This window comes from Hippopotamus amphibius, chromosome 2, assembly GCF_030028045.1.
Source record: "Hippopotamus amphibius kiboko isolate mHipAmp2 chromosome 2, mHipAmp2.hap2, whole genome shotgun sequence".
Lineage (NCBI taxonomy): Eukaryota > Metazoa > Chordata > Mammalia > Artiodactyla > Hippopotamidae > Hippopotamus > Hippopotamus amphibius.
Genome location: NC_080187.1, coordinates 67,275,638 through 67,299,801, shown reverse-complemented (window position 1 = coordinate 67,299,801; position 24,164 = coordinate 67,275,638). Strand labels below are relative to the sequence as shown.

At 42.2% G+C, this 24,164-nt stretch overlaps 1 pseudogene; it reads right to left on the bottom strand.

Moving 5' to 3' along the window:
* Window positions 1-1,434: 1,434 nt before the first annotated feature.
* The window catches only part of LOC130844368 (cell division control protein 42 homolog), an 80,029-nt pseudogene continuing 57,299 nt past the window's right edge, over window positions 1,435-24,164 (bottom strand).

Genomic DNA, 24,164 nt, shown 5'->3' with positions numbered 1-24,164 from the left:
GCCCTCGAAAACTGTGTGTCCCAACCCAGGAGGATTTGATGAGGAGTTTTATAGCAATGGTCCAAGGGCGGAGTTGCTGTTAAGGATTCCAGTGTGTGCAGGGCCTGCCCTCCTTTAATCTCACCTCAGGTGGTCTCCAAATCTTGAGGAGCTTCTCCAGTTCCTTTAATCTTGCCTCAGGTTGCTTCTTGGCTCTGCATTCCCTCCCTTCACTGATTAGCAACTGTTCAAATCTGCCCTTTGCAACCCAGGGAAGGTCATGAAGGCTGGAGACTGTTCCCTATAAACAAGAATCAGAGAACAGAAAGGCTTCCATGCCCAGCAGCCCCACAGGGCCTGCTTGGTTTCAAAGAGATACACATAACAGTCTGATGCCCATCTTCGAGTTGCTCTGCAGAAACTAAGGTTCCCACCCATATGGAGGATGGTGACTACTTGCTGACTACAAACACATAGACCCCAGACTGTTAGAAACAAAAAGGTTGATGATTAAGATTCCCAAAACACCACCCTGTTACCTCACCATCAACCAATCAGAAAGAAGTCCACAAGCTGCAGCCCTCAGCCCCAATGTTGCCTTTATTTTTTTTAATTAATTAATTAATTTATTTATTTTTGACAGGGGAAAAATGTTTTTTAATTATGTACTCAATCCATTTGGTGTATTTCAAAAGGTGCAATACTTCTCTTCATTTATCAATGAAAGAAAATTAGAAATTAACTTCAAAAAAAATCAGCAAGGGGCAAACAAATTTCCTTGAGAATCACAGTCACATATATCATGCATCCTAGAAAAGAGGAAGGGCGAGATAAGTTCCACCCACTTTCATGAGTTTCATCAAATACTGGACCTATTCAAGGGTGGAGAGAAAAGGCAACTTTCAAAAAGGAATATATCATTAAATGAGGCATTTACTATACTCCTTTCTAAGAGCACCTGGTGGGGAACATGTTTTCTAAAGTAGATGTAGGAAGTGAAATGTGGAATCAATCCGTGCTCCTACCCTTAAGGGCTGTCCAATGGTTAATGAATTTAAAAAACATGACTAAATCAAAACAAATGCCACACACACTACCCCCCCACCCCCCAAAAAGCAGAAAGAAAAACAAAACAAAACAAAACAAAACAAAACAAAACTAGATATCCCAGATTATTCTCCAGCATGGGACCTGGGAACAGCTTCAACAACCCACATTAGTCTGTTACAGACTCATCACAAGCATGCCTTGCTTTTAAACAAAAATTTTTTTTTTTGAAATGACAAAAAGAACTAGCACTGATCACTTTTCTGACAATACACAATTACTCAAAATTAACTAGTATTGACAGGAGGAAGGGGGCCATACTCATGCGCCTTGTCTCACAGGAGTGCATATGGGTAGGTGCAGGGCATTTGTCATTATTGCAAAACTGAATTTTAATTTTTAATCTTTAGTTTGATTTAAACATTGCTTTTAGTATGACGCCGACACCAGCTGTGCAGAAAGGGCTCTGGAGAGGCGTTCATAGCAGCACACACCTGCGGCTCTTCTTCGGTTCTGGAGGCTCCAGGGCAGCCAATATTGCTTCGTCAAATACATTCTTTAGGCCTTTCTGTGCCAGTGCAGAACACTCCATATACTTGACAGCCTTCAGGACATGGGCCCGTTTTTCAGCAGTCTCTGGAGTGATAGGTTTCTGTCTATTCTTAGCAAGTTTCTCAATAGTAGAGGGGTCATCACTGAGATCAATTTGGGTCCCAGCAAGCAAGAAAGGAGTCTTTGGATAGCGGTGAGCTATCTCAGGCACCCACTCTTTTTTCATGTTTTCAAATGAGAATGGAGAGACCACTGAAAAACAGACTAGAAATACATCTGTTTGTGGATAACTCAGCAGTTATATCTGTCATAATCCTCTTGCCCTGCAGTATCAGAAAGTCCAAGAGTATATGGCTCTCCACCAGTCATAACTGTGACTGCATAGTTGTCAAAAACAGTTGGTACAGAGACTTCTGTGGTGGTTCAGTGGTAAAGAATCCACCTTCCAATGCAGGGGATGTGGGTTCAACCCCTGGTCATGAAACTAAGATCCCACAGGCTGCGGGGCAGCTGAGCCCACAGGCCACAACTACTGAGCCCACGTGCCCCAACTGGAGAGAAGCCACAAATAGAGAGAAGCCCATGCGCCACAACTGGAGAGAAGCCACAACTGGAGAGAAGCCCATGTGCCACAACGAAGATCCTGAGTGCCACAACTAAGACCCGATGCAGCCAAAAAAATAAATTAAACAGTCGGTACATACTCAGATGGAAATTTGTTTGTTATGTAGGGTATCAGGAGACATGTTTTACCAAGGGCACTGTCACCCACATCAATGCACTTAATTGTCTGCACTGCTGAAACAGTTTTGTATCTACTCTAAATATTTCAAGCTTGATGATGACCTCAGCTCCTTTACCAAGGCATTCCAATGTTGCCTTTAAAAACCCTTGCCTGAAAGCTATCAGTTTGGGGAGTTCAGGTCTTTTGAACGTGAGCTTCCCATTCTCTTTGCTTGGTGCCTGCAATAAATGATGTACTTTTCTTCACCACAACCCAGCGTCAGTAGACTGACTTTGCTGTGGGTTGAATGAACAGCCCAAGTTCAGTTCAGTAACAAAATGGCCCTTTTCTAAATTCTTTTAGGCAGCTAGAGAGGGGGTAAAAAGAAGACTTCCTGAGTCTTCAGTCACTTAAAACTTCTCAGCCTAGATTAATCCTCATGCCAAAGAAACACATTTTGGGGTGGCACATTTTACTTCCCTACAGGGACTAGGACCCATTCTCCATCTGGGGAAAATGGAAGCATAGATTTTACATGTGGGTTAAGTCAAATGAAAACTGAGAAAATATTCAGAGCCCAAACATGTGACACTTCTGCCAGAGTGATGTAAAAATGAGGTCCTCAGCCACTGGGAAGTGTGATGACCTTATTGCACTGCACAGGCACTTTCAGATGCTTCTTAGTTTCCGCATGGGCCCTGGATACTGATAATCAATGGTTCCGGCTCCAGGGGAGGCTGGTGATCTTTGAGTGCCAATGGCACGTCTCCACTCAGGGTCTACTAGGGCCCCATGCTCTCATCCAGAACCTTACAAACCCTCTCCCTCTACATTTCCTCTCTGTCTTTCTCCACACTCCCTTGGTCCAGGAAGCTTTTTCTGATAGAAGGAGGGGGATGAAAACTTTATTATTGTTTTATTTGCATTGTCCCAAATCTATTTTATTGTCTAAGATGCACAAGGGTGATTGCAACTTAATTTTTTATGTCACTCTGAGAGCCTACTCTTTTGAGACTTAAAAGCCAAGGGAAAAGAACCTCCTAGTTTCCCTCATGCTGCTGCCTCACCTTTTCCTTGTGGTGATGAGTAGAGGTACCTGGGCTGTTTCTCAGAATAGGCAGCAGTAGGGAAGGGGCAGGTGGTAACAGGGATTCTCAGGGACATACATCAACTAATATTTTAAGAGAGGATCCCACTGCTCTGAAAATGTCTCTGGAAACAATAATTTTCACACCCCTGTGTGCATAGTCCTAAAATAATGGTCATTCTAGATCAAGGTCTTTCCGCATGGACTTCCCTCTCCTGAGGAAGGCCTCTGATAATGGCCAGATAGCCCATCAGTCACCCTTGTGACCCTCAGACCTCCTGAAGGTCATCAAGCATGGAGTCTTCTGCTCCAGGGGTGAGTGCCTGACCTGCTGACCTCGTTGCCACCTCAGAAAGAAGGGGCGCTTGGAGGGGAGGGGCTGACCCAAGGAAATCTGGGCCAATCACAGACCCTGCAGTGCAGCCACCCGTGTACTTTCTTCTCCCCTTAGCTAGATACCATTGAATTTCTTCTCTTTAGCATTCAAATATAATAATAGATAAATAAAATAAAAGCTATCCTTTGGTAGAAGGTGCACAGCCTAAGCTAAATTCAAATTCCCAACTTTGCCCTGAAATTAACCTTGTTTAAGTTGCTTTAACCTCTCTAAATGTGTCTTCTGCAAAATAGAGTTACTAACACCTGCTACCCCGAGTCAATTTAAAGAGTAAAGGCAGTGCTGGCACCCCTTTCCCCACGTATACGGGACAGGACACATGGGTTGCTCTGTCAGATCAGTGATTCGCTCTTAAATTAACCACTCACCAACTGCTGCCCCATTTTACAAATGAACGATACCATCCACCCATACCATCAGCCCTCTGAGGGCAAATTCAAATGATGGCAAAGCTCACAAACTAAGAAATAGCTCCTGATTCCCTTTCAAAAAAAAAAAAGGGAAAAATTGCAGGCTGCCTTCCTGCTCCCGCCCGTCCCCAGGCTGTGCATAAAGTGCTCCCTCTCAGGGCCCTGCCTCCTGCTTCTCAGCACTTCCAGCGCAGCCCCTGCCTCTTCCCAGGTCTTTGTTTGAGATGTTTCTCATTTTTTCTAAATTGTAGTGTGTGTGCATTGGGAACAAAGAGTGTGCTCTTTTGTGCCATGTTAAGTGCCCAAGACATTGCAGAGAACTGAAATTACAAAGCCCAGAGTGATCCAGAAAGAACTATAGGGATCCTGGTTCCATAGGAAGATTTATGCATTTCTTTTTCTCCAGGCTTCTCTCTGGTCCTGGTGCACTGTCAGAAGGCAGACACCTTGGGGCACCAGGGGCCACACAGGCAAACACATACAAGTATTTTTTGGCAGAGGAAGGCCATCTTTCAATATCCACCACCGAGTCATCCCTCAGTCTCTTGCTAAGGAATTCTAGGACCCCTGTGGTATCATTTCCCACTTATTGTCACCAGATTACCTCACAGTACTTGAGCAATTTACCTCCTTAAGGGTGGGCATAGTGTTCCATTCATCTTCGTACCCCTCACCCACTGTAGAGGGCCTGGCACACAAACGCTGTGGTTGAATTGAATGCACCATAATATAACTTGCCACAAGGCACTGAATTTAAAATGTTCACATATGGATAGAGAGTGGCTGAGCACAGCTGGTGGGAATACTGTTATTGCTCTCCAGCTGGGAGCAGCTTTAAGTGGACTAACTTGAGAAGTGATTTTGTGCTCTTGCTTTTGATGGTAGTAGAAAGTCTCCAAGAAGAAGGGTGGGGAAAGGAATTACAGATCATATTAAATATGGGAGAACTGCATACCCACAGAAAGGACATTCTCTAAGTAGTTTGAATGTCAAATGGAATATTCCCAAGACTTCTTTGGAGGATCAAAATTGCTCTATCCCCTGAAGAATAGAGCTCGAATGTTTTATTTGCCAAAGATGTTGAACCAGAACTTCCAACTCCAAGTTACAATGGCTTTGGTTCCCCAGGATGGATTCCTAGTATGTGGTTAGTATATCAGTTTGCTAGAGCTGCTATTACAAAGTATCACAGACTGGGTGGCTTAAAAAACAGGAATTTATTTTCTTACAGTCTTGGAGGCTGGAAGTCTGAGACCAAGGTGTTGTGAAGGTTGGTTTCTTCTGAGGCCTCTCTCCTTGGCTTGTAGATGGTCATCTTCTCCCTGTGTCCTCATGTGGTCTTCCCTCTGTACCTGTCTGTGTCCTAATCTCCTCTTCTTATAATGACAACAGTCATTTTGGATTAGGGCTCACCCTAATGACCTCAGTTTACCTTAATTACCTCCTTAAAGACCCCATCCCTAAACACAGTCCCATTTCGAGGCACTGGGGGTTAGGATTTCAATATATGAATTTGGAAAGGGGGACACAACTCAGCTGATTATGGCCAGTGTTACCATGACGAGTTATTGGGCCACAGTATGTGTTCCTGCAAAATTCCAGCAACCAACCTATATCAAAAATGAGCCCTTGGCAGCCACCAGGAATCCCTATTTTAATAAACTGACAGAACTTTATGAGGGATAACTAATAACGACCTACTACATAGAACAGGGAACTCTACTCAATACTCTATAATGGCCTATATGGGGAAAAAAATCTAAAAAAAAGTGGATATATGTATATGTAGAACTGATTCACTTTGCTGTACACCTGAAACTAATACATCATTGTAAACCAACTATACTCCAATAATAAATAAATAAATAATAATTTAAAAATTAGAAAAGAACCTAAGGAGGACATCACCTTAATGTAAATAATACTCTATTTAAGAACAGAATGAGTACCCAGACATATTTGGCTAATGTGATGTCAGTTGGAGACCAAATCTCTCCCACCTAGAAAATGAATATACTCAATTACCAAACAGCCACAGTGAGCATGATCACAGTTTAGATCCACTTAGCATCTTCTTAAACCAACACAGACCATTCCACAGGAGACTATCCAAATGGTCAGGACACATATGAAAAGGTGATCAGCCTCATAAGCATCATAGAAACATAGATTAAAAACCCAGTAACACACCACACTATATTCACCAAATTGGTTAACATGAAGAAGGATAACAACACCAATGACAGGATATAGAGCAACTGAAACTCTCACACACAGCTGCTACAGTATATAAGCAATGAGATGAGAGAATCTTCACCAACAATCACCATATTCATAAACTATTTAAGCAATTTTCTTTCCATCTTATTGGGTTTTTTTTATTTAACAACTGGCTTGTATCTCCTTTAGGGACTATGTGATAGCTCGCCTCAAGGCCAGCAGCACACTTCTGCCTGTGCACTATAACTCATGCGTTGATTGTGTGATTCAGATTAGCTCGTTTAAGAGGTAAAGCCATGTAAATTCTCAGAACAGATCTTTTTTTAATTTGGTTGAGTCTTAAGGGTTCTTTTATTTTGTGGAATTAAAAATCTGTCTTTATAAGAAAGCCCAATACAATGGAAAGCCTAATAGGGTGCTCCAGGGCATCTGCTACTGTTGAAAATCTATTTCAATAAATTTTCAGTATTGAATTAATTATTTAAATAACAGGCGCTAAAAGGAAAGTCTGTTTTTTTGTTTTCGTTTTTGTTTTTGTTTTAATATTGGAAAGGAAATAAGTCAACCAAATGCCATTAAAGCACACATCGATCTTTGCTCCAATAGCAAAGCCTTTGGGAAATTAAGTGCATATTTGTAATTTCTTCAGGGCAAAAATCACAGAGCGATGGATCAAACTGTGTTCCCTATGGTATATCATCAGGAAAAGAGACAAACACCCATTTTTCTCCAAGTGGTTTATGAAAAGAAAGTCCAAATCCATAGCAATGAGTGTCCTTTCTCCTGCTTTCAACTTCCATGATCATAAGCATTTTGATCATGTCTGTGTCTTCAGAGAAAAAGCCACTAGTGCTAAGTAAGCAAGACATCTATCAAGTTTGTGTTTCAAGTTTCAGGATCCTTGTTTAACAATGCCTGAAGGCTGTCAGCTTCCTAGACGAGCATATTAAAATGATGAACGATGCAGGCATGGCAGGAAAGCCTTCACTGGAAGGCACAGAAGGGAGGGGAAAGTGAAGTGGTCTGTCTATTACAGTCAAGTTATCAAAGCATAAGAGACACTGATGGAAGAACCTAGGTCAGTTTTATGATTACTAAAATGCTTTAATTCATTAAAACATAGTAATTGTGATCAAGTACCAGGCAATGTCATGGGCTCAGGAAATATCATGGAAAGGTGGGAGGAAGAGCTGGCAAAAGCAGTGGTAATTTCCATTCACATGAGCCATGTTATTCTTTTTTCTTTAAGGTCTTTTGTTGAGCTACAATTGACATACAATAAACTGCATATATTTAAAGTGTACAATTTGATATTTTTTCTTATTAGTAATGTATATATGAGCCATGTTCTCTTTTAGTTTCAATGTGAATTGCAAAAATTAAGAAAAAGATCCAGACCCAAAACTCAGTCTATAATGAATATTCATATTCATTCATTCAGAAACAATTTTTTTTTGTTTTTTTTTGGCTGTGCCATGCAGCCTGCGGGATCTTGGTTCCCAGACCAAGGATCAAATCTGGGACCCCAGCAGTGAGAGCACCAAGTCCTAACCACTGGACAGCCAGGGAATTCCCCCAAAAATATTTCCAACTCCATTAGGACTTTAGGGTGTTTTTCAAATAAAAAACTCACTGCTTAAAATCCATGTGTCTAAAATTAAGTATTTTGAAACATAAACTTTTAATGTATTTTCTTTGAAATACATTAAAGAACAATTTCATTTTTATCAGTTTCTATTAGAGACCATATTATCATGACTGCTTGGCTAACGGCATTTCAAATTTTTTTGTTCCTTGATAATTTTCAAAAGATTTAACCAATTTTGATGATATTTAATGCACTACAAATCATGTTAAGATTTGTATTATCATTCCTTCCTGTTAAAACAAAATTATTTAGCAGATGGCAATGTTTTTTGGAATGACCAAATCTTGTACACACAAACAGTACCTTCACCCATGTTTTCAAAGTGTATTTTATTTTCTGACTTGAATATTTTTCAATGGATTCCAATATTTTGTTGTTTTAAATTACTTATAATAGCTATGTTTTAATAGTTCTGTGGTTTCACTGATTAAAGTCTCTAGTTCATAGAAACACAGTTCCTTCCTTAAACCCACACTGAGTTCCTATATCACAGCCTTGTATTTCAAACAGTTTAATTGAGATATACTTGACATATTAAACTACACATGTTTTCAGTGTAAAATATGAAAAATTTAACATATGTGTACATCTGTGAAATCATCACATCAAGAAAATAAGCACATCCATCCAAAAAGTTCCCTTTTTTCCCTTTTAAATTCCTTCCTCCTGTCCTTCTCCAACCTTCTCTTCTCCCCACCCTTATTTCCAGGCAACCACAGACCTGCCTTCTGTCACTATGGATTAGATTGAATTTTCTAGAATGTTATATAAATTGAATCACATGGTATGTACTCAATTTTTGTCTAGCTTCTTTTACATAATATAATGATCTTAAGATTCATCTGCCTTGTGTATATTGTATGTTAACTGTATCTCAATAAAAGTTCTTAAAATAAAAAAATAAAAATAAATTAGTTTAAAAAAAAGATTCATCCACCTTGTGTATATCAATAGCTTATCCCTTCTTACTAGTATGACTAGTATTCTCTTTCACCACAGTTTGTTTATCCATTCACCTGTTGATGAATATTTTGGTTGCTTCCAGTTTGGGGCTATTAAAAATATTCTACTGTGAACATTTCTGCACAAGCATTTGTATGGATGTATAATTTTATTTAACTTGGATAAATACCTAAGCGTTCAATGGCTGGATCATTTGGTATGTGTACGTTAACTTTTGAAGAAACTGCCAAGGTCTTTTCCAAAATGGCTATACAATTTTACACTGCTATCAGAAGCATATGAGAGCTCAATTTGTTTCATATCCTCATTAACACCTAGCCAATTTTTATAATTTACACCATTTTTATAGATGTATGTGGTACCTCACTCTGTTAATTTGCATTTCTCTAATGACCAGTGACGTTCAGTAACATTTCATATGCTTATTTGCCATCGATATATCTTCTTTGGTGAAGTAATTGTTCAAATCTTTTGCCCATTTTTCACTGAGTTTTATGGAGTTTTGCAAGTTCATTATGTATGATTTATACAAGTCCTTTATCAGATTCGTGATAGGCACATTTTCTCTCAGTCCATGGCTTGCCTTTTCATTCTTTTAACATTGTTTTCCTAAGAAGAGTGGTTTTTATTTTAGTGAATTCACTTTTAAAAACATAGTCTTTTTCCTTTATAGACCATATTTTTGTAGTACAGTTTTGATAGTAATAAATGCTTTCATCTTTGTATGACTAAAGGAGCCTTCACTGGTAATTAATTCTAGGTTGACAGGTTTTTTTCTTTCAGTATGCTATTTTTATATCTCATAGTTCTGACAAGAAAACTGCTGTTACTTTTATTTTTCCCCTCTATATAGAACTATCTTTTTCCTCTGACTCTTTTTAAGATTCTCTGTTTCACTGGCTTTAAGTTATATGCTTATAATGTGCCATGGTGTCATTTCTTTCTTGTTTCTTATGCTTGAGGTTTGATGAAGTTTTTAGATGTGGGTTTATAGTTTTTATCAAATATGGGGGAATTCTGGCCATTCACATCTTTTGTAGGCCCTCTCTCCTTTGGAGACTCCAATTTACATATGTGTTTGGTCACTTGAAGTTGTCCCAGAGTTCACTGATGTTCTCTTCATTTTTTGTTTTTGTTTTTGTTTTCTCTCTAACCTCATTTTGAATAGTTTCTATTGCTATGTTCGAGTTCACTAATATTTTCTTCCACAGTGTCTAATCTGCTGTTAATCTCACCCAATGTATTATTCTTCTCAGACATCATAGTTTTCAACTCCAGAAGTTCAATTTGGGTCTTTTTCTTCTCTTCCATATTTCTACATAACATATACAACATTTCCTTTGGCTTTTTGAACGTATGAAATACAGTCACAATATCTGTTCTAATATCTTTGTTTACTAATTCTATCACTATGTAATTTTTGTTTAGAAGCCAGACATTATGGATTTTATCTGGTGGGTGCTGGATATTTTTGTGTTCCTATTAATTTTCTTGAGCTTTTATAAAGTGATACAGCAATAACAAATTGCTTGAAAAGTTTAAATCTTCTGAGTCTTGCTTTTATGATTTGTTAGATAGGACCAGAGCAGCATATAATCTAGATTTAACTTTTCCCCAGTCCTGACACAAGTTGCTTTATAGATGATTCTTCATGCCAGCTGTTGGGAGCAGGCATGAGTCTGACTCTGTGTGAACACTGAATACAGTTTCCTCTCATCTTTTGAGGTAGTTCTTGCCCCAGGCTCAGTTTCCTCAAACACACGCACTGATTAGTACTTAACTGAATACTTCAGATTGGAGTTCTCCCTATTCACAGCTCTCTCCTCTCTGGTGCTCTGCCCTGCAAAATCTAGCAAACTTGGCTTCCCCAGAATTTCATTTCTTCTTCTCAACTCAAGGAGACCACTAGATTTCACCTGAGTCCCCCCTTCCCTGCATTGCAGACTGGAAACTGTCTTCACACAATAAGCTGGGACAATTGTAGGGCTCCCTTCATTTGTTTCCCATGTCTCTGGGATAATTGTCCTTTATTATCCATTTTTCTGTGTGTTAAGTGCCTTTTTTTTTTTGTATGTTTTTGTCTGATTTTGTTTGTTTGTTTGTTATTTCAGCCTGGAGATAAATCCAGTCCTGGCTACTCTATCTTGGCCAGAAGCAACAGTATCTCAATCTTCTTTTTATTCTTTTCTAAAACACAGAGCTTCAGAGGTCATTTTTGAAATTCCAAATGAATATATGATCAACAATATAAAGTTTAAGACATATTGAATCCACTTTATGAATCTACAAATATACTCTTAAAAATTCTCTTTCCATTAATCTTACCAAGAGTGTGTTTCAAATGCAGCAGCATTGCTTTGTGCATGGTGCCAGCCAGATTATTTTCTTCAACTCTGTTGAACTGAAAAAGCATGGTAAGTCGGGAAGGTTTCACCTTTTTTGCTGTTGTTACTGACAAACACAATAATTAAAAAATTAAATTTGACAAGTTCAAACATACAAAATAAATGAGTAATAGCACTTCCTTGAGTTAGAAATACTTTTAATTCTCTCTTGTCTTGAGGCTTAAACTTTTGTGAGACTAATAACTTTGAGAGAGACATGCCTCCCACCCTTTTAGGAACAGGTAAGGAGCTAGCTTAAGAGAGGATTGGAAATTCAATCTTTATCTTTTGGATCTGCAGCTTCTAGGACTAGCACTGTATTTGCTTTTCACTCCTCCACTGCTCTATCCCCCACACCTATTACTGGTACTAAATTAACACTGACTGAAAACAAGCTTCCTTTTTGTGGTGCATCTACAAAAATCGATAAGAGTGAAATTTGAGGAAGCTTATGATTTTAATCAGTACTGCCTAAGGCTTTAATGTCAGGGCATCAAGTGTGGTTGGGCCAAAGGGATGAAATTCACCCAGGACCTCACATCAATTTACCTGTTTTTTTAAAGACACAGAATCACAACTAGGAGAATACAGCCTTGGCTGTATCGGGGGGTTGTTTTGCTTTTATTGGTTTATTGTGAGGAGAAGATATTAGATTAAAACAACATCAAAAACATTCCCAAAGGGGGAAAGAATTCATGAACAAGTAACTCACAGCTAAGGGAGAGAAGAAACTTGTGGATGGGGAAAAGAGCTGACTTCTACATATGTCTCTATCAAGGCAGAGGCAGGATGGGGACAGAGCCTGAGTTGGCGAATGTTGTTTGTAACTTTCAGTTGTTTGTAACTCACCCAGCAACCAGGCTACTGGCTACAGATGAAGAGAAGCAGTTAAAGTCTGACTCGGTCAAGGTCTCAGTGCAGGCAGCTGGCTTAGAATCATCCAGGAGCAGCTAGGGGCAGGTGAGAGAGATGGTCTCAGGTGCAAAGTGAGGGACAGGACCTAGGCTGGTGGAAGAGTCATGCATAGAGGAAAAGGCTCTGATCCGCTATGTCATCTCTTTTACCAACAATTTCTGAGCCCCTGCTCTGGACCAGGCAGTGCTCTTGATGGAAGTACAGATGAGCCTCCCTGGTTAGTCCCTGCCTTCAGGGTGGTCCCAGTGAAGTGAGGGAATTTCCAAGAAAGAACGGTTCCCTCTGTGATCTATTTAGTTTTTCTGGGTGTGAGGAAAGACAGTGCGAAGAGGCAGACTTGATGGAGAAATCTAGCGTGGGCTTTGAAAGTGCACCTTACTGGGATCTGGGATCATTCCTCCTCTGAAAGGAGTCTCCAGTTCTCCAAGCTCTGTGCTTTCTTCCTTTTAAACATATATATATATATATATATATATATATATATATATAATTTATTTATTTGGTTGTGTCAGGCCTTAGTTGCAGCGGGTGGACTCCTTGGTTGCAGCTCTCCGGCACCTTAGTTGCGGCTCACTGGCTCCTTAGTTGTGGCATGTGAACTCTTAGTTGCAGCATGCATGTGGGATCTAGTTCTATGAGCAGGGATCAAACCCGGGCCCCCTGCATTGGGAGTGCAGAGTCTTAACCACTGGACCACCAGGGAAGTCCCTGCTTTTTTCCTTAACTCTGATTCTCTGTGTCCCTCACACACACACACACACACACACACACACACACACACACACACACCACTCTCCAAAGCTGGTCATTAAACAGCTAGCTATATATGATACAATAGCAGATCTCTAAAGGTGACACAGGAAAGTTGTGGGAAACAGATGAGGGAGGAATCAGTTATTAGAGGAAGGAGGCGACAGAGAAGTTCCTAGAAAAGGGACATTTGAGCTACACTTTTTAAAATAATAAAACTCACTAAATGGTTAGAGGAGGAAATTTGGAAGGAGAGCACTAAAGGGAGAGAAAGCTTCATGGCCAAAATCTTAAGGTCGTGGGAAGGCCTAGAGTGGCCCGTGGGACTGAAGCATTGGGGGTGAAGAAGCTGGGAGGCAGAATCAGCTTTGGGGGCCTCCAGACCTCACAAGTTTGCTGCTGTATCTGGGTGGGCCTTTCCCAGGAGGAAAGAGGTGCTAGGAAAGTGCCCTCATGAGCAGTTCTGTGGGTTAGAAAGCTAATGTGGGCACTTCAGTGGAGAGCAAAGTGTCACACAGGGAGTGACAGAAAGTAAGGAAATTGATGAGAAAGCTACCATAATAGTCCAAGCAGAAGATATCGATGGCTTTTTCACATCCCGGAATATTCCTAGCATGAGTTTTATGAACAAATTAAATTAACACTAACATATTTATGTTCATAAACTAACAGAATTGGGAGATGTAAACCCATAGATTTCCCTCCTGTCCTCCCCAACCTCACTTCCAGCAAAAAAAGATTTTTCCTTATCATAGTTTTAAATTATTCAGAAATTGTACATCTCTACTCTTCACAATGCCTAGCAGGGATGCAGGCAAAGAGAAGGTGGTTAATAGATAATGTTGCCCTTAAAGAAAAGTAGCACAGGATAAAATATAATTCTGGGTGACCTGCTGTTACTCCACAGAAGTGCAAACACCACACGCCTTGCAAGTGGCATGCATGAAACCAGGCAAAGTGAACAAGGGTCCGGTGGTGACCGGTCAGGTGCCCACAGCAACAGCACCCATCAGAGGCAGGGCCAGCCCCGCGTTTGGCCTTGTCCCCTCGTCCTCCAGAACTGGGGAATGCAAAGCGCTAAACCCAAATGTGCGTGATGAGCATGCTACTTAATTATTAATCCTCATTTCCAAAACACACTGAAACTCATCTCAGAGGCAGGGAGCTGTAAAATGGATGCCGGAAGCCTTAGTGGGAGACCTGGCCCTGCCGTCAGGGACCAACAGGGGATCTCAACCCAATATCCTTTCTGTTTTAGGATATATCCATTCCCTACCTATGTCTCCTGGATTGTTGTCAAAAGAGAATTATAAGTGAAAAAATATAATCTGTGAGATGGTATGTAAATGTGAAATATTAACAAATAAATATGCATAACATAGTATTTGACTTTAAAAATTAGAAAAGGCTTTCCTTTATCAATAGTCACGTACACATTGAGTCATCATATTTGTTAGGACAATATGATATCTTCTTTGTAAAAACAAATTTGTAAAAACTCTCCTCTTTCTCTGCTTCTTCTCTGTCTATTTTTACTTCTCTAAAAATCATTCTGAGATACTGAATGACCTTCTTTTAATTTTTTTCATTTGAAGTATAGTTGATTTACAATATTGTGTTAATTTCGGCTGTATAGCAAAGTGATTCAGTTATACATACACACATTCTTTTTATATTCTTTTGCATTATGGTTTATCTCAGGATATTGAATATATTTCCCTGTGCTATGCAGTAGGACCTTGTTATTTATCTATTCTATATGTAATAGTTTGCATCTACTAACCCCAAACTCCCAGCTGAAAGATCTTCCAAGAATGCCTGCACTGTTTCTCAAGGCCATCTGCCACCTTTACTGGTTCTTCACTTTTCCCTCTACTCTTTTTGGCCTCTCTCAGAACCAGTCTGAGCCTTGAGGTCATTGGAGAAAGAAAGCTGATATCCTAGGACAAGCTCTACCCAAGGATAGATTTCACCAGAAGCCTCTGAGTGTCCCCCACACTTACTCATCTCCTGGTGAGCACAGCTCTGGCTACGATTCAAAGCTATCCTAAAAGCTTTCCTAGTTAGTCTAGCCTTTATGAGCAAGCCTAGTTAGTAAACTAGTTAGTTGGCACGTCTACTTCAGTAGCTGAAAAAAAATCACAGAGCTTGGCACCTTTTTGTTTTGCCCACAGATGGTCATGCCACTCTTCTTAGCCATGGGCCCACTACACAAGCACTTTGACAAATATTTTTATTCAAGCTATTTGCTCGCCTGAGAAACTAAAGCACAATTGAGGGAGCAAATGTTTGCAAAGTTCATAGAAGAGAAGATCTCATCCTGAGGCTGAAGCGTGACTTCAAAGCTGGAAAGCCAGCTTTGATATGTGGCCCAGATTTGCTGGCCTGGCAACCTCAAGTGCAACATCAACTGTGGCTAATATTTAGTGAAGTCCTAGCTTTGTAGTGGTCTGTAGGTAAGCATCACTCTTGTCAAGGAGTTTTAAATACACACACTAGAGAAATATGGAGGTCCACGGGCAGATATGCAGAGTATCTAGAGATAGAGCAACAAGATTTAAAACATAACGAGGGTCCTAAACTCAAACGTCTTCAGAGACTATCACGTAATATAAGTGTGTAAATAGGGGTGGGAGCAGAGGAGAGAGGTGGGTCCTGCAATGAAGTGGAAAGCATACGCATTGCTAAAAGTCTTTGAATTCCAATTATTTTATACACGTATTTTGAGTCGTGTCTGTGCACTGCAAAGGCCCTTGGACCACAGCCTAAGACACCCTGGTTCTGATATGCTGCCAGAATGTTTGTTTCCCTAGGGCTGTTTCTGTCATGAAATCTCATTGCCACGAGTGCCATCAACTAGCAACTGGGTTCATCAAGTGTTGAGCTCAGTGGTTTGGGGCAGAGGGTGGAAGGGGCCTGCAGAATGATGCCATTCACTCAGGCCCACCACCGTAGGAGAGGCAAATCCCTGCCATCCAGGAGCTAAAGGACAATGAGAGGAAATAAAATTTGTAAATAAAAGGCCACATTATAAAGCAATGCCAACAAAACTGGTACAGGCTATCTTCATCACAGCATGTCAGACTGTGGTCAACCAGAAAAGTATTACAAAAATATTGGGAATTTTCACTGTGCTTGAGGAATAGGTAGGATTTTGAGATACAGAGATGGAATAGTGTAAGGTCAGTCCTTTTACGTATTGAAAAAAGCTTATTTTCAAAGTTAAAATTATATATTGACACCCAGGGACTTCCTAGGTGGCGCAGTGGTTAAGAATCCGCCTGCCAATGAAGGGGACATGGGTTCCATCCCTGCTCCAGGAAGATACCACATGCCACGGAGCAACTAAGCCTGTGAGCCACAACTATTGAGTCCATGTGCCACAAGTACTGAAGCCAACATGCCTAGAGCCTGTGCTCCACAACAGGAGAAGCCATCACAATGAGAAGCCTGCACACCACAACGAAGAGTAGCCGCCACTCGTCACAACTAGAGAAACCACGTGTGAGGCAATGAAGACCCAACACAGCCAATAAAAAAATTTAAAAATAAATTAATTAATTAATTTATAATAAATAAATAAAATAAATAAATTGACATCCATACTGCCTCCACAGACCAACTGAGTTCATCTGTGGAGCTTGATGAAGGTGACAAAGAGAGGCTTTGGGAAAGGGTTTCAAAGTCTAGAATGGAATCTGGAGATGGGTTCTTGGAGTACAAATGATCCAGACTAGAGAAAAACAGCATAAAGGCTTGGTGGACAGCTCCTCCCTTTCACTGTGGAATCTGCCAGATCCGGGCCAGTCCCCAGCTCCGAGCTACAGTGACAGTACCAACAACTTGAATAATTCATCCAAGGGAGAGTAAAAACTAATCCAAAAAGAATAGACCTCTAGAAATATTTGTGTAAGTTGCTAATCAATATGGTTTGTCAGACCCAAAGGCAATGTGTACAAATGTTAGAAGCAGGTGTGTGAGATGGTTAGCATTCCTTATTTTCTATAACTCAACATAAAACTTCTGTTTTGAGCCTCCCTCTCCATCAAAATTCAACATTCCCCCTTCCTTCCTAAGAATGGCATCGAAAGTCTACGAAGACTTTGTTGTGCCAAGGGGCTGGGGTAAGTGAGGGAGGTGGCATTGGATCTCCCATGGTCTGTCTGTGAAGATGTCCAGTCTGTCCCTATGTCTAGATGGGCCGCCAAGACCACAAAATAAATGAGCCTCATCACTCTCCCTCTGGTTCTCCCTTTCACCTTTCTTGCAGCCTAAAGAATTTTTTCTTTCCTGAAGGAAGGAAGCCTTGCTTCCTTGTGACTCCTGCTGTTTTCTTCCAGGTCTGTCTTGTGTCCCTTCCATTTCCAAGCTAGTCTGCTAAAATTTAAACCCAAGAAAATATTTTTCTCTTTGAATTTTTATCCCTTGCATAAGCATCCCCCTAGTCACTCCAGTGGTCCTCAAACTTGGCTCCATGTTAGAATTCTCCGGAGAGCTTTTCAAAAATACCCATATTTGGGCCAGGCCCCCAAAGATACTGATTCATGCACTCTGGGGGAAAGCCCAGATAGGGTTAGTTTGTAGAAGATCCCAGGTGATTTTAGTGCTCGATCAGTTTGAGCATCAGTGAAGGGGACCTGTAAAGGAAAAAAGGGAAATACTGAAACAGAGTGGGGCTCCCAGGCACTGAAACCAAGTGGGGCCCGGGCATGGAGGCCACCTCTTGTCCACCATTTCTTATAGGTAAGACTCCAGCCTCCATGACCTTCCTAGAGTTCCAAAGGGCGGGTTTGAACAGTTGCTCATCAAGGGAGGAGCGGCCAAGACACCACCTGAGGTGAGATTAAAGGGACCAGAGAAGCTCATCGAGATTAAGAGACCACCTGGGATGAGATTGAGGGAGTGCAAGCCCTGCTCACACCCTTATCTTATCAGAAACCCCACCTTTGATCCACTGTTATAAAACCCTTCACCAGATCCTCTGGGGTGGAGACACATAGTCTTTTGAGGCAGAAGCCCAGTGTGTCTCCCTTTGCCTGGAAAAGCAAGAAAGCTGTCCTTTTCTACTTCACCCAAAACTCTGTCTCCAGGATTTGACTCAGCACCTGTGTACAGGGAGGCTGAGCTTTCAGTAACCATACCGGAAAAAGAAAACTTTGGTTAATATTTCATAATATTATGCAATCATATATGAATGCCAGAAGATGGAAAAGTCCTTCAGAATGAATTTGACTGAGTATGAAAATTAGATGAAAACTGTGAAAACCTTACCCACCCCAGGCATCTTACAACTTTTTTCTTTTTTGTGGCTCAGGAGATCTGAATGCTGAACACATCCTGGAAGAGGATTTGAAAAATCTTTGTTTTCCAACTTACATATTTGGGGCAGCCGGTTAGGACCAAACTAGCTTGGATTCTCACGAAAAAGAGGGCTCTGGTTTGACTGACCCTAACACACACCTGCAAACAAATTTATTTATTTATTTATTACATTTATTTATTTATTGGCTGCATTGGGTTTTCGTTGCTGTGTGCGTTGCTGTGCGCGGGCTTTCTCTAGTTGCGGTGAGCGGGGGCTACTCTTCATTGCGGTGCACTGGCTTTTCGTTGTGGGGGCTTCTCTTGTTGCGGAGCACGGGCTCTAGGTGCATGGGCTTCAGTAGCTGTGGCACATGGGCTTAGTAATTGTGGCTCACAGGCTCTAGAATGCAGGCTCAGTAGCTGTGGTGCACGGGCTTAGTTGCTCTGCGGCATGTGGGATCTTCCCAGACCAGAGGTAGAACCTGTGTCCCCTGCATCGGCAGGCAGATTCTTAACCACTGCACCACCAGGGAAGTCCTGAAAACAAATTAAATCCTGATATCGGCTAAAAAAGAAAAGGATACTGATCCACAATCAGAAGAGCTTCAGGGTGGGCACATGCGGCCCCTGGTTCCAAGTCCTAAGAGGGTGAGGCCTCTGACCCACATGCATAAGCCCACGCCCAGCTACCTTCCCTGGAGGTGCCCCTGAGAGATACCTGGGACCCCCTGGGAGGTCCTCAGGAGATGCCCAGGTACGATCCATGGGTGGATTGGTTTATGACCTGAGCCATAAAGTCTCATGATTAGGAGGGACACTCACCAGCGTTCAACCGGAAGCAGAAGTACAAAGAATGGACTCTGGAACTGGCTCTACCATGTGCCAACTGTAAGATCTGGAGCAAGTGACTGAACCTCTCTGTGTCTTATTTGGCACATCTGTAAAACAAGGATAATAATATAACCTTCTCAATAGAGTTTTTCTGATGATTAAATGAGAAGAAAGATACAGACAGGAGTCTTCATATGGTCCCTCACCCAGGAAGCCTCAAACACGATTTTTGTTTGTTTAATTACATGCAGAAATCACTTTTATGACATTCCTAAGAAATGGTGCAGGTCCTCCTTAAAAGTCGTAAACAACAAGACAGGAGTATGACCTCAAGAGAGAAAGAAAATGTATCTTAAGGTGGTGAGTAATGTATTTTAACATCAGCATTCTAATCAATCAGTAAGAGTGGCCTCCTTAGCCCACAGCATTGGAGAGGCCCCCACTCACTCCCTCAACATGTTATACGGAGATCACTGCTTGTGAGTCTCTCTCAGGGCAGGGGACTGTGTCAGACTCATCTTTGTCCCCCTGAGCCCAGCACCTGGAATGTCCTCAATAAACAGATGGTCAACTAAGTTACTCACCTGGTCTCCCCCTGGCAGTGACACAGCACCTCTGTAAACAGGGAAAAAATAGAGACTAACCAAGGAAAGCAGACAAGGGAATGTTCTTCCTCCCTTCTTAGTTCTGCGAAGAGCCCCCCAGCCGCTCCATCTCAAAGCCATTCCTTGCCCGTCTCGCCTAGGCTGGCAGAATATCAGTCAGGCAGACCCCTCTCTGAGTCTTCCAGAATTCTCACCAGGGAGTGCAGCCCCCCTGGCAGCGGTCAGGCCCCTCCTCTCTGTCTTTCCAGAGGACTTCACAAATGCTCAGTTCTTCCTCTCATCTGCAAGACTCTAAGGAAACCAACAGGAGTTCTTTCTTCAGAAGGTGGGGCCGATGCCTGAGTGAGGTATGGCTCAGAGCTCCATACCAGATGTAAAATAGCTCTGACTTTATAAGTGCAAATTTAATGATACAGAAAGTTCACCATTTACAGCGAGAAAAGCGGTTTTGAAAGTCTTTGACTCTTACTCGCAGGGTAAAATATATATTATGTGAAAAGAATAATCTGACAACAAGTACAATGGGTATTAATAGTTATTATTACTCCTCCTGCGTTTTCCACTTTTCCTCTTGCCCTTGGCATCTAGAGCTTTCCTCTACCTCACACAAACCTCCCTCGGAAACTTGGTGTTTGCACACTGCCAAGTGATACCCCACAACCCGACCCCAAGTCCAACAAAAGTCATGGGGAGAAACTGCACCGAAGCATGTGAATCATGATTATCTTAATCATGATTATGTCTCATCCTTTACCTGAGAACCACCTTATGGAGACATTCTGTAGGGACGTCTGCTGCTTCACAAGCTGGTCTTGCTCACAGATGCTAATGGATGTGGCCAGGTCAGTCCTGGACCCTCTGGGGCAATGCTTAGTCAAGACTCACCTCTGCACTGCCGCCTGTGTTTTATCATCAGGGCACTTTCTTACAGAAATATAAAAAATAAAAGGAGAAAGAAAAAATACTAAGAGAAGATTAGCATGAGGCCTTTGATCATTTTTTAAAATCTCCAATTGATTTTGTGTTTTGTTATCTATTGCTGGGTATTAAACCAGCCCAACCTTAGTAACATAAAACAGCAACAATTTTCATTAGAAGGAAGAGGAGGAGGAGGGTTGACCAGGGTCAGCTAGGTAGTTCTCACTCAGGGCCTGTTGTGAGGCTGCTGTCAGAGAGGACGGGGCTGGCGTCTTCTCGATGCTTCCTCACTCAAGGTCTGGCAGACGATGCTGGACTCTAGGCTGGGAGCTCAGCTGGGACTGCTGGGTGGGACTGCTGGGCAGAACATCTGCCTTTGACTCCCTAGGCATCCTGGTCTTCTCCCAGCAGGACAGCTGGGCTCCAAGAGCAAGAATCCCAGGAGAAAGAGCCAGGTGATCACCTTTGAAGCCTAGCCTCTGGGTCACGGTGCCGCTCTACCACATTCTTGTCATCAGGAGTGACCCAATATTCCAGGGAAGGGGAATTAAACTCCTGATTAGGGGACTATCAAAGAATATGCAAACATGGTTTTAAACCACTGCAGTTAGCATTGTCATACTTTTCTTTGTCCCTTTCAAAACCATGGTTAAATATTTAAAAAGCAAATTCATCAAGTTAGACTTCTCTGCTTTATTTTTCTCTGACGATCTTCCCAAACTTTTTTTTTTGATGAAGCAAAGCATCTCTGATATCTTCTCCACTTCCTCTTCCTCAGTATATCCTCTTGGGGGCTCTCAGGGCAAGACCACTCACCACAAGGAAACAGAGGCCAGTGTCCACAATAGGGGGACTTGATGGAGGCTGAGTTTATTTTCTTCCAAACCTCCTTTTCTTTCAACCATAACACTGTTCCTGGCAGCTAATGGCTGGTATCATCTCTGAGATTCTTCACATCCTGTAAGTCACCAAGGCCAAAACGAATCTCTCAGATACCAGTGGTCTTCTCCACATCACCTAGACTCACTCCAGAACTGGCCCTCTCTTTCCTGGACTGCTGCCTTCTACACAGCTCTCCATAGCACCACTGCCCCTTCAAATGTAATGACTCAAATATCTTTCTCAGACGTTGCCTACCTTCCCAACTCTGACAAGACTGCTATGGTTTCTAAATGCATTTTACCCAGATTTCAGGTCATGGGTTTCAAAGACCGGATCACCACACACAGACATAAAGATACGCTCCTGTTCCAAATGAGTTGTGTTTTCCCCAGCCCTCTCCTGTTTACAACCTCAGCTGCATGTTCAGAACGATCTTTCCATTGCCCCGTCTTCACACTCACACCCCCACTGACGGGTGACTCTTCGATGCTGCTGCACCTTTGTGCCTGCCCCGCCCCTCCAGCGTGGTAGAAGGGGAAGATCCCAGGATTTAGAAATGAGAGATCCAGGTGCTAGTGCTATAAACCTCAAAACAAGATATTCAGTAAAATCATCTGAAGCAAAATAGACACTATCACTGTGAGCATTCCTTCCATCTTTTAAAATTCTTCTCAAGTTTCATCTACTTTATGAATCTTCCACTATAGGCAAAGGAAGGCCTGGGGTCTTGCTGCTCACAACAGCTCTTCCACGAGCCTGGCAGCCAAGCACAGCATGGGGCCTCTCTCTGAGGCAGGAAATGCCAACAAAGTCCACCTCAGAGTCTACAGACCTTTTTGCAGAATCTATGGCACTCACAAGGGACTGATGATGTGTGAGGACCTCAGGCATCTCACAGCAGCACACCATGAACACTCCCCCCGTCTGCATGTAGCTGACGGCGTGTCCTAAATTCCACCAGTGCAGCCAAGTACACATACAGCCCACGAGGGGGTCTCAGACTGCACCTGGCGGGGCTTCCTGAGAAGGCTGAGGAGATGCGCCTGGTGCCATCACACCATCCAAATGGTGCAGGCTTGCCTTCCCTGAGGCTGGCTGACTTGAGTCCTCCAATACGATAGCTAATATATGTGCAGTCCTCTAAAGGTTCCCACAAAACTCCACTTGAATTCTTGTAGTCAGTCCTCACCACAAGCCAGAGACGTAGCATTCAACATATTGTTCTATTTTGCAGACTCTCTCTTCCCTCTGCATGTCTTACACCTAAACCATGTCTATCCACTGCATACCTCAGATGGGCACTGAAAGGCAAAAACTCAAGTTCTCACCCAAGGTGACCTGCATGTTCATGTGCTCCAGCCCAACTCTTTCAAACTGGGATTGGGGTCAAACCACCAACCAATCATGGAAGATATATTCCTGCACTTCTCTTGTTCATAGAACTCTCTTGGGAGGCTGAGAGGAGGCAGGGCGGTTGCTCTGAGAGGAGATGTGGGTGTTCTGGGATCTCCTGGCTACATCATCACATTTGTATCCTAGGAACATCCCCAACAGGGGAAAGACTCAGACACTGGCATTCCCTGAAAAGAATGACTAAGCCCAAAAGTCTAAGGAGAATTCGTCCATATGCACCATTTAGAAAGGCTGGTGTGTCTGGGCCTTTATCACTGCACAAGCATAGGTCAATGGGAACATCTTCAAGAGCAGCAGCATCTTTTAAATTCTAGTGACACCCATTGATTACCTCCTGTGCTCAGGCACTCCTCCAGATGCTGTGATACAGAGGTGAGCAGACGAAAGTCTTGTGTTCTAGTGGGTGAGACATGCAGCTTACACAAGCGCTGGCTGGTAAGTAAGTACTATGGAGAAAAATAAAGCAGGGAAAGGGGAAGAGGCAGGGCTAGGGAATGGGGAGGGTGTTGTCCTCCTCTATAGGATGGTCAGGGAAGACTCCCATAAGGCACCATTGGAGCCAAGGCTTAAAAGAAGTATGAGGGTGAGTTACACAGGGGTGTACAGGCAGCGGGGAGCACACGGAGAGGGACCTGAGGAGGAAGCGGGCTGGACGCATCCCACTGTCACCCCCACTGCAAACCCCTTCTCCCTGCATCCCAAAGCTTCAAGACAATGGAGAATTCTGCCACATTTCATACCAAGACTGAGTTCCCTGCAAGGGCCCAACTCATTCTCCCAATAACTGAAAGTAGATTCACTCTCCCCAAGTTAAAATCCACAGAAGAATGATGGTAAGAAAAAGAGAACCATGGAAAAATGGAGAACAAAGAGTAGGTAGAAAAGGTGGAGGAGGGAGGGTGGGGGGGAGTCGAGGGAGGGAGGGAATACGGGAATATGTGTATAAATACAGATGATTGAACTTGGTGTACCTCAAAAAAATAAAGAAAGAAAGAAAGAAAGAAAGAAAGAAAGAAAGAAAGAAAGAAAGAAAGAAAGAAAGAAAGAAAGAAAGAAAGAGTGGAGGAGAAAGAGGAAAAAAAAGCAAAGGAGGAATATCCACATGTAAGAAAATTTCCTGTATCAAACCCATCACATG